Genomic DNA, 12,039 nt, shown 5'->3' with positions numbered 1-12,039 from the left:
GCTAAACAAGCTATAGCTTAGGGCCCCACTCTCTTGGGGGCCCCCAAAAAAATTAAAGGGAAAAAAACCTGGATGTACATTTCCAAAATTTATGATAAAAAACAAATAAAATAAAACCTACATACAGCAACAGTGTTTTGTTTTATGTTGTGTAGGCTCCTATTTGTTATGTGCAAGTGGCTTTAGATACCTGTTAGGTCCATAAATTACCATATAGCATATAATAAACAAAAAACAGCAACAATTTGTTGTTGACAAAGGACAGCTGGACATATAAAGGGCCCCATTACCTTCAGTAGCTTAGGGCCTCATCAAACCTAAATCTGGCCCAGATTTAGGGTGAAATGGCAGACCCCTTTCCTCTTCCAGCCGTCTTCTTCTTCGGTTTTGTTTAAACCTTCCATCTACCAGGAAATGTAGTAAGTGCCTTAAATGTTTTTGTTCACAGCTGGCATTGGCTCTGAAGGAAATTTAAGAGAGTGGTAGTCATGATGGATGCGGGTGGCACTGTGGTCTAAACCACTGAGCCCAGGGCTTGCCGATCGGAAGGTCGGCGGTTTGAAACCCCGCGAAGGGGTGAGCTCCCGTTGCTCAGTCCCAGCTCCTGCCATCCTAGCAGTTCGAAAGCACATCAAAGTGCTTAACTGTCAGGGGTCCTTTACCTTAATCATGATCACAGGGTCAGGAATTGCACCCTCGCGGGACGGATTCAGGCAGCCGTGCTTTCCCTCAGGCATAATTATGGAGATATATTCAAAATGTTAGAGGTGAAGTGGAATTCAGAGCAAAACTTGACAGCTGTATCCCATACTGTGGACAAGTTCTAAAATCTTGCCTGCCCATATATGATAGTCATGGAGTCCAGTTGTGCATGTCGGACTCTTTCAGACAATTTCGACCTACTCCATTCCTGCTGATTGTCACTGAAGGTGCTTAACTCTCTTACAGTGGAAGTTTTTGAGCAGATGTTGGATGGCTTCTGCCAGGAATTCTTCAGCTGTGATTCTGCATTGCAGGGGATGGACTAGATGACAGGGGTCTACAATTCTATGGCTCTAGGATTGCTGTGTGCCACGCATAACAATCTGTATGCATCTCCGACACAAGCAGGGTAAAGTAATCTACACAAGTAATCTCCAACACAAGCAGGGTAAAGCTCACTGGGAGACCTCAGGCCAGTACTATCTTTCAGCCTAACCTACCTCATAAGGTTGTTGTGAGTATAAAATATTTTCTTAAATTTATACCCCTCCCTTCCTCTAAAAATAGGTGAGGAGAGAACCAAGGAGGGACATAACAAATCTAACCAAATGTAACAGGTAAAAAAAAAACCCTGTTCGTTCTCCTGGATGTCTCAGTAGTTTCTGAGACCATCAACCATTGTTTCCTTCCGGACTAATTATGTGATGGGAACTGGAAGTACAGAGTTCAAGTGCTGAGGCGCCTTTCTCACTGTTCCAGAAGTGGTGTTGGGAGAGCTTTTTGCAGTGTTCAAACCTTCTTTTAGTGACTCTTAGTACTGTACTTAAAGGGCTTTTAAATGCATCTTGATCAGCGATCCTCTCACTCCCCCTGCCCACTTGAAAATTGCTGAGTGCCCTGGCCAACCGTGTAAGGATTTTTCTGCCTGCTGTACTAATTGTAATGCACCGTGGTAGGTGCTGTATGGTTTTTAATTACGTTTGTATTGCCGCTTTTATTCCTTATATTGCATTACAATTTGCTTTCCATAGAATTCAGACGGTCACACAACAGAAAACAACACTGGAAATAAAAGGAGCAATCAAAATACAGTTTAAAATCAATATGAATATTTTAATGTGGGCATGCTGTGGACCACCTGAATGTATTTTGCGGGATGCCGTTGCTGCTGGAAAATGCTGCTGCTTAAAAAGATGAGAAGGGGGAACTATCTTTAGAAAGATTTTTTTAAAGAAAATGTTTCTAATCAGAAGTCACACTGAAGCATTGTTTAGTGCTATGTGAATGAAGCTTGGGATCATTCACCAGCAGTGCAGTTAGATAATTTTAGACTCTTATGGTAGAAGCTGCTCTTTAGATGGTATTTTTTTTCACTTTTTTCAGAATGTGGTGACCCATGTCTGCTGCATTTGGGGATGGCTCCCTGCTGATCATTCTGATGAGTCGAACCTAGCACTTCTGCCCCAAAGTCTTGTCCTGGTAGTGCCATCATCGTGCTATCATCACCCCACTTTCCCCCCTCAGGTCCAGTCATGAAGTGAAGCTTGGAACCACCAATTCCGCTTTCAGATAACCGCAGTTTGTTACCTGAAGGAGCGTCTCCACCCCCATCATTCTGCCTAGACACTGAGGTCCAGCACCAAGGGCCTTCTGGTGGTTCCCTCACTGCGAGAAGTGAGGTTTTAGGGAACCAGGCAGAGGGCCTTTTCGGTAGTGGCACCCTCCCATCAAATGTCATGGAAATAAACTATCTGACTTTTAGAAGATATCTGAAGGCAGCCTTGTTTAGGGAAGTTTTTAATGTTTGATGTTTTAGTGTGTTTTTACTATTCTCCTGGGAACTGCCCAGAGTCAGTGGCGGAGCTTCATGCTCCGGCACTGGGGGGCAGAGAGCAGGCGGGGGCGGGGCTGGCGTGCATCCTGGGAGCATGCCACACTGCCCTATGGCGAAACTTTTCATTCCTTTCTGAGCAACCTTTTGGGCGGTGATATGTTAGTGATGTGGAGAAGGAACTGGCAAACCACGCCAGTATTTTGCCAAGAAAACTCCATGGACATAAAAAAGGAGAAGTGAGAGCTTCCAAGGCATGCTCTGGTTCATGGGGTCACAGAGAGTCGAACACGACTAAGACGACTAAACAAAAATGTTAGTGATAGGCACGTCCAAAGGCAAAAGTGGGCAAAGCAATTGATGTGAATTAATAGCCTAGGTTCTGCACACATTCACACAACCCTTTTGCATCCAGGCAAACAAGAAGCATGATCAGAATCCAAGGATGAACTCCAAACAGGTAAACACACCCAAGGAAGGTGTGAAGCCAGGCCAATGAGGGGGTGTGGCCTGGGAAGAGAGGGTGTGGCCTGAGGCAAGTCTTGAGGGCCAGACAGAGGTGTGTGGCAGGCCGTGTTGGTCTCCTGATGTTGCTCACCCCTCATTTAAACAAGGAATTATGGCATCCTAGGAATGAAGAGCGGGAGGACAAATGCTTGTAACAACAACAAAAAACTCATACTGTATATAAAGACATGATTTTCCTCCAGCTATTAATTCCTCCCATATGGCTATCTTCGGAATGTGAATATTTTCTTAAGCCTGTCCGTAATGGAGAGCATGCTTCCTTTCAGCTGCTGCCATAGCCTTACGATTCTCATTATTTTACGGAACTAATAACTTGGAAGCAGCCATAAGAGGAAGGCAACTTTCAAGAGGGCTTCTGTATTAGTCCCTCACGGCCAGACGCTCAGGTGCTCAGTTGCTCTCTCCACGCGTAATTATAGTGGTTGTTCTGTTTTAATAGATCTTATATGGGGGCAATTATACTGCGCCTGGCAATTCTACAGCGCGGTTGCAGAGAGATGCAGACCTGAAAGATGCCAGTGAACCAAAGATGGAAAAATACGTGCGGAAGGATTAAACGTGCCAAAGCAGTGGTTCTCAAAGGGTGCTGCACGCCACCCCTTTGTGGCAGGAGAGGGTGGCAAGTGTGGCAGGAAGACTGAAGGATAACCAAACCTTTCAACATTTCAGTGTGGTATGGATATGTAGCCAGAAACAGTATCCACACCTCTCTTCAAGAGTGATGCAGCAAGAAAACTGCTAGTATGTTTGCAAAGCTAAACAGGGTGTCTTATAAAACAAGGTTGGACTTGATGGTGTTTGTGATCCTTTCCTAGAATGGCTTTTTAAAATTTTATTTCTGCTTTTTAGGTTTATGCATTTCACTAATTTTACAATCATTTTAACATTTCAAAACTTGAATTCCTTCCCCCTCTTTCTGTGACTCCTTAAATTTATTTTTAATAACTTCTGCATATCCAGATGAACTTAATTTGCTCATTTATTCATCTACTTTAAATATACACTCTTATAAACCTGTGGCTTATTACAATAATCCTGCCAATGTTCTTAACTGTTTACAATTTATCTGTAAACATTCAATAAACCATTTCCATTCTTTTATAAAAAGTTTGTTATCTTGATTTCTTATTCTTCCAGTAAATTTCGCCGTTTCTGCAAATTCCATAAGTTTTTGTATCCATTCTTCCTTTGCTGGAATTGCTGCTTCTTTCCATTTTTGGGTGAGTAACATTCTTGCCACTGTAGTAACATACATGAATAAGTTTCTATACAGTTTCAGTAGTTCTGTTCCTATAATTCCCAAAAGAAAAGCTTCTGTGGTTTTTTTTAAACAAACGTTATTTTAAACATCCTTTTCGATTCATTACATATCATTTCCCAGCAAGCTTTAACCTTACTACAAGACCACCACATACGATAAAAAGAACCTTCTTTCTCTTTACATTTCCAACATTTCTTTGATTTAGATTTATACATTTTTGCCAATTTACTCTGTGTTAGATACCATCAATATATCATTTTCATATAATTTTCTGCTTGGGGTCCCTTCCGACTCTTCTATGAGTCTATGTGCACCAGCTCTTCTTCTACAGTTGCCCATGACATCCTGTAGTGAACAGGGATTTTCAACTCTGACAAATATGAAAGATCAGAAAAGAGAAAGGCTTTCTTGTGTTATTGAAGAGAGTTGGACTGTCTCAAATGAGACCCAGTGTAAATGAGATTGCGTGGCAAAAGCAAGCTTATGCCTCTCATTGAGTTTGTATATGCTTAAGGTACATATGTAAGAGGCTCATTTATCATTATATTTTGGGAATGATTTATGTTCTCATGTAGCTGCCTTGTTTTTCTACTTTCTGGATGTCCCGTGATCGTACTATAAAGTAGTTGCGTTCTATGTCATGAATCAAGCAATGTTGGAATCGTTTCTTTTTGTTTTCCAACATATTTCTTGCCAATAAAAGATTCAGTGTGTTTTGGGCAAATTTTTATTCTGAAAGTGTGGCGCAGAGAAAAAGGTTTGAGAACCACTGGGCTAAAATGAACAGCTAAAACAGGAATGGACAGCTCACAATGTAGAGTCACATAGAATTGTAGAGCTGGAAGGGAACTCAAGGGCCATCTATTCCAACCCCCTGAAATGCAGGAAACGTTTGGCCACATGGGGTTCAAACCCACAGCCCTGAGATTAAGAGTCTCATGCTCTATGTGGCATGCAATGCAATGGAATTGCTCAGGGCTCTTTGTGTTGGAACATTCTCAAAGAATGAGAAGCTGGCAGGTCACTTCCTACCATCAGAGGACAACTGGTAACTCACTACAGCAGCCTGGGTCAGCCTGGTGATCTTCAGATGGCTTAGACTACAACGCCCATCAGCGCCAGCCAGCCCCAATGGGAGTTGTAGTGTAAGCCAGGGGTCAGCAAACTTTTTCAGTAGGGGGTCATTCCACTGTCCCTCAGACATTGTTGGGGGCTGGACTAGATTGTTTTCTGGGCAGGTGGATGAATGAATTCCTATGCCCCACAAATAACCCAGAGATGCATTTTAAATAAAAGCACACATTCTACTCATGTAAAAACACCAGGCAGGCCCCGCAAATAACTCAGAGATGCATTTTAAATAAAAGGACACCTTCTACTCAAGTAAAAACATGCTGATTTCTGGACTGTCCGTGGGCCAGATTTAGAAGGTGATTGGGCCAGATCCGGCCCCTGGGCTTTTGTTTGTCTAGCCATGGTCTAGTACCAGGTTGACAAAGCCTGTATTAACACCAATAGTCCAAGTTACTGATTTCTTAATAACTGGCTAAACTGAAGATGCTGACTGTGACCCATAAACTTCCTGTGCTTTTAATATCTGCATGAAAAAGCTGGGGAAAGTGATCAGGACGTTTGCGCTGCTGTGGCACGGGGCTTTTGCTACTTTAAGGACATTTCCTCCCTTTTTGAGGCTTTTGTTTTTTGGGGAATAAAAAAAATATACTTCTGCAAATCTCAAGATCTCCCCTCAAAGCCAATCACTCTCTTACTCATAGGGTGGCACTTCTTTCATTACACAAGCAATTGGAGCGCGCATCCGAAGTAGATTGATAGTATGTTTTGATATTTAACAATCCGTATTATTCCGTATTTTTTGCTCTATAAGACTCACTTTTTCCCTCCTAAAAAGTAAGGGGAAATGTGTGTGCATCTTATGGAGCGAATGCAGGCTGCGCAGCTAGCCCAGAAGCCAGAACAGCAAGAGAGATAGCTGCGCAGCAATCCCTCTTGCTGTTCTGGCTTCTGGGATTCAGATTTTCCCCCCTTGTTTTCCTCCTCCAAAAACTAGGTGCGTCTTATGGTCTGGTGCATCTTATATAGTGAAAAATATGGTACCTCTCTGCCCAGTGCCTTGAAGGACATCTTTGGAAGGAGAAAAGGCCAAGGAGTAAACCCTACACAAATTCAGAGCGGAGTCCCTAAGGCGGTTTGGTAGTGCCTTGTACACCTCCTTCTAGCAATTCCTGCAGCCAAGCTGGTGCCAGACATCTTGCTCTGCTTTCCTTTGGACCACATCAGCGAGGCCAAGAGGGGGGTCTTGTCGTCTGGGCAGCCCAGGACCTCCATACACACTGCCAAGGCTTGCACCTTGGGGAGAAGCCACACTCCATTGTCTCTGGAGACAGACGGATGCCAACAATTATACCTCTCTGTAACATTTATGGTGCTGTAACTCATCTGTCCTAACACAAACCTAGACAAGCAACAAACAATGCAATCCTGATCAGGTTTAATCAGAAGCAAATTCCATTGTGTTCAGCGAAACTTACTCCCTAGAAAGCGCACTGAGGATTGCAGCCTCATCTGCTCAGCGTGAGCTCTGGGATCTGGGAGGAAGCGAAAGAAATACAAGTCGTCTCTTAGGACAGACTTTTATGAAAAATACGGTGGGGAAATCTTGGTAGCGGAATATGAAGATGAGGCAATATACTTTTATTGTTTCCTCTTTAAACAGTTTTCTTTCTCATTCGGGTTGTTAATGGTGTGGCGGCTTTGAAAAATTCTGACAGAATTAATGGCTTTTGAATGATTTCCCAGTATCCATTCTTGTTTCAGATTCTTGATGGTAACTTGTTCCAAAATGTAACTGATAAAGGGTGTATTCAGAGGCAAGCTCTTTTGTGGGACTTTTGCAGAGTCCCCCCCCCCCCCCAGATTTTAATGATGTATTCACAGCATGTGTTAATAAGCTGGTTTTTCCGTTTTAATATCCCACAAAAAGTGCGGTTTTATGCATTTTCACTCATAGGTGTGGCCCCAGGATGATTATTACTACTGTTATTATTATGCTCCTGCAGCCAAGCTGGTGCCAAACGTCTTGCTCTGCTTTCCTTTGGACCACATCAGCGAGGCTGAGAGGGGGGTCTTGTCGTCTAGGACCTCCAGACACACTGCCCAGGCTTGTGCCCTGGGTCACTTCGGTTCTGTTAACACAGCAGTTTGACTTCACCCCCATTGTCTCTCGAGACAGACGGATGCCAACCACAACCACAATTATTATTATTATTATTATGAGTCATGGAATCATGGAAGGGACCCCAAGTATTATCTGGCTCAGCCACCTGCAATGCAGGAATAACAACTAAAGAATCTCTGACAGGTGACAGCAGCAGCTTTTGATACAACCCACTGAACCATGTTTAAGTACCACATGGTCTGAGTTACTAAAAAAACTAGAAGCAGTGCTTGAAGGAAGCTGGGAGGAAAGAGGAGTAACTCACTGAATACTTTCCTGCAGTAATAATAATAATAATAATAATAATAATAATAATAATAATAATAATAATAATAATAATTTATTATTTATACCTCGCCCATCTGGCTGAGTTTCCCCAGCCACTCTAGGCGGCTCCCAACAGAACACTAAAAACAGAATAAAACTTCAAACATTAAAAACTTCCCTAAACAGGGCTGCCTTCAGATGTCTTCTAAAACTCAGATAGTTGTTTATTTCCTTGACATCTGATGGGAGGATGTTCCACAGGGTGGGCGCCACTACTGAGAAGGCCCTCTGCCTGATTCCCTGTAACCTCACTTCTCGCAATGAGGGAACCGCCAGAAGGCCCTCGGCACTGGACCTCAGTGTCCGGGCTGAACGATGGGAGACTACAGCTCCCATCGCCCATGGCCATGGGCTGCGCTGGCTGAGGCTGATGGGGGTTGGATCTCACATATTAAGGATGCTATCTCATATGTATCAATTTACTTGGGTGTAAACTCCCTGATCTAAGCAGTGCTAGGGGATTCTGGGAATTGACAGAGGCTGTGTGCGCACCATTCATTTAAAGCACATGACTCCCCCCCCCAAGAATCATGGGGTCTGTAGTTCACCCCTCACAAAGCTACAATTCTACCATTCCCAGGATTCCTTGAGGGAAGTCGTGCACAGCCACTGTCAATTCCCAGAAGCAGCTAGCACACCTTAGATCAAGGATGGGGAACCTGTGGTCATCAAGGTGCCGATGGACTAATAATAATAATAATAATAATAATAATAATAATAATAATGTTATTATTTATACCTCGCCCACCTGGCTGGGTTTCCCCAGCCACTCTAGAACACTAAAAACAGAATAAAACTTTAAACATTAAAAACTTCCCTAAACAGGGCTGCCTTCAGTTGTCTTCTAAAGCTCAGATAGTTGTTTATTTCCTTGACATCTGATGGGAGGGTGCCACCACCGGTAAGGCTCTCTGCCTGGTTCCCTGCTACCTCACTTTTCTCAGGAAAGGAGCCGCCAGAAGGCCCTCAGCGCTGGCCCTCAGTGTCTGGGCTGAACGATGGGAGACTAGAGCTCCCATTGCCCATGGCCATGGACCGTGCTGGCTGAGGCTGATGGGAGTTGGAGTCCACAACATCTAGCGGGCCGCAGGTTACATATCCTTGGCTTGGAAGTAGTGTAGGCCTATATTTGCCCTGCAGACAACTATCATCTGGAAAACACAGCTTCTCTCATCTAGCCCTTTCAGTGATGAAAGGAGACCTGGCACAAACCCTTTAAATGTCAGCCAACGCTCCAGATGAAAGACGGAGTCTAATAAAATGGAGGTATATGCTCCACAACTTTGCTTCTCTCCCCCCCCCCCCCCACTTTATTCGCAATCTCCACTATCAGGCCCTTTATACTAAAGTGCAATATGATGCCTCTGTTTTATTTGCGAAGCTCTCCGCTGTTTGTCAGAGAGGCGAGGGAGGGCAGGGAGCTGAGGGCCATAGGACTAGCTGGCTTCGTCTGGCCTTCTGAGATGTCCCTGTCATTAGCCTCGTCTTGGTGCCATTTATAAATGTTTTGCGACGAATAAAAAACAACTCAGAATAGCTCGGCCAGATACCAGATCAAACCAGCAGGCCAGTCTGCCAATCTCTCACGTGTTCATCACTGTGCTGAAATTGCTGTGCGACGCTCTGCATTCAACCGACGAAAGTTACGCCAGCCATCTGACTAACATATGAGCAATGCTTTCGTATGTCTGAATCATCTGCTGCAACTAAGTCGGGGCAAAATTCTGCTATCTATCACAGACGTCCACCTCTCTTTCTCCCTCTCCCTTATGTACACACCGAGGTATTTCTAAACGAACTCCCTCCTTCTAACCTTTGGGGGTTGTTTTTTTTTATTGTGTTAGTTGCTAGGGAACTGAGCAAGATTTATAGTCATCTATTGTTAATTTGGAAAGGCTGGTCTTTGCTATGGCTGTTAATAAATAAATAAATAAAAGAATTTGGAAGAGGACAGCATGCCAATGCGCCGTAAAACCTCCTAGCTAGTTTCATCACATTGAGATAAAAGACCCGGAAACCCAATTTGGAAGAACAGCAAGGAGCAAAATGTACCCCGAACTCTTCTAGTGGAACAGTCAGAGCAGAACATTTGCAAGGCTTCTTCTTTTGGAAAAGAAAAAGTTGCAGCATTTCAAAAGCAGCTCTTTCGCGCCCCCTGGTGCCACTTCAGATAAATGTTTGTTTTTAGAATTTCAGAGTATTCTCCCAGCATGGCAGATTTCTACATCCTACACGGAATCGCTTGACCTCTCCAACAATGCCAAGATTCGATTTTACCTCTGTGCATGCAAAGTTTGTAAGTCAAAAGTTTGTACTTGCCAAAGAAACGGGATAATAGCTCCCACTAGAAACTGATGAAAAACAACAAGAAGATGCCTTTAAAATAATGAATCAATTTGAGCATGTCTTTTATGAGAAGGACTAGTGATGAGCAAGTCCTTGTTTGGCCACCTCATGAGAAGAGAAGATTCCCTGGAAAAGACCCTGATGTTGGGAAAGATGGAGGGCACAAGGAGAAGGGGACAGCAGAGGACGAGATGGTTGGACAGTGTTCTCGAAGCTACCAGCATGAGTTTGACCAAACCGAGGGAGGCAGTGGAAGACAGAAGTGCCTGGCGTGCTCTGGTCCATGGGGTCATGAAGAGTCGGACACGACTAAACGACTAAGCAACAACAACAAAGCGATGAGCAAACTATCACTGGCTTAAAAAAGGAAAGGAGGGGAAAACCCTTGTGGATGTTAAAACACAGTCACTACTTTGACATTCCCAACTCTTCCAAGGGAAAAAAAAGCAGCAAGTGGATTAGACAATCCCTTCCCCTGCTTGCCTATGAGCTGTTTCATCTCCCATCCCTTACCTGGCCTCCTCCCAAATTTACCCAGCAGCAGCAGTGAGTCAGAAAGGTCTCTCTTCCTCCCTCCTCCACTGAAGTGCCATGGATTTTGGCTGGTTTTCCCTTTGCCATGATGTTCTGCCTGAAAGGTTAGGGGCTTCAGCCTCTGATATAGCCCTTGCTCAGGGACTGGGGCCAGCGCATCCTTCTCTTCAAATCTGAATATATATATTTTTACTGTTGGAGCTGATCAGGGCTGACCAGCTTTCTTCTTCTTCTCGCTGCTGGAGGGCTGTTTGAGTGTGTTAACAAATTGCAACCTCTTGGCTTCTTGCACAGAAATGTGCTGCGGAAGTAACAGCTGCTTAATAAGGTGACCAGAGGCAGGTCTCCTGCAAGTTTTAAAAGCAGCATGGAATGTATTGTTTTCTACACACACACATACTTGATTTTATGTTATACTTTACGTTTTCAAGATTTTGTAAGTTGCTCAAAGACTCTTTGTGTAGCTAGTAAGAAATACATTTAATAATAATTTTAAAACACAGCGGGTGGCATTCAACTAGGTTTCGCTTTGAGTAAAAGGTAAAGGTACCCCTGCCCGTACGGGCCAGTCGTGTCTGACTCTAGGGTTGTGCGCTCATCTCATTTAAGAGGCCGGGAGCCAGCGCTGTCCAAAGACACTTTCGGGTCACGTGGCCAGCGTGACGAAGCTGCTCTGGCGAGCCGGCACCAGCGCAGCACACGGAAACGCCATTTACCTTCCCGCTATAAAGCGGTACCTATTTATCTACTTGCACTTAAGAGTGCTTTCAAACTGCTAGGTGGGCAGGAGCTGGGACCGAAAGACGGGAGCTCACCCCGCCGTGGGGATTCGAACCGCCGACCATACGATCAGCAAGTCCTAGGCACTGAGGTTTTACCCACAGCGCCATCCGCGTCCCTTCGCTTTTAGTAGACCTGTTGAAATCCATGGACCGATTGTAGCCATGTTCATTAGCTTCAATGGGCCTATTCTAAGTAAAACTTTGTTGAACACCACTCAGTGGGTTACAGCTGAGGATACCAGCAGATGTAGAGGATTTCTTTAGCTCAGTGCTAGTCCCACCTGGAGGGCATCTGTTGAAACTGATGAACCTAAATTGTTGTTGTTGTTTAGTCATTTAGTCATGTCCGACTCTTCGTGACCCCATGGACCAGAGCATGCCAGGCACTCCTGTCTTCCACTGCCTCCCGCAGCTTGGTCAAACTCATGCTGGTAGCTTTGGGAACACTGTCCAACCATCTCGTCCTCTGTCGTCCCCTTCTCCTTGTGCCCTC

The sequence above is a fragment of the Podarcis muralis genome, chromosome 2, assembly GCF_964188315.1.
Source record: "Podarcis muralis chromosome 2, rPodMur119.hap1.1, whole genome shotgun sequence".
Classification (NCBI taxonomy): domain Eukaryota; kingdom Metazoa; phylum Chordata; class Lepidosauria; order Squamata; family Lacertidae; genus Podarcis; species Podarcis muralis.
The sequence above is the reverse complement of the archived record's forward strand: the minus strand, read 5'-3'. Positions refer to the sequence as shown.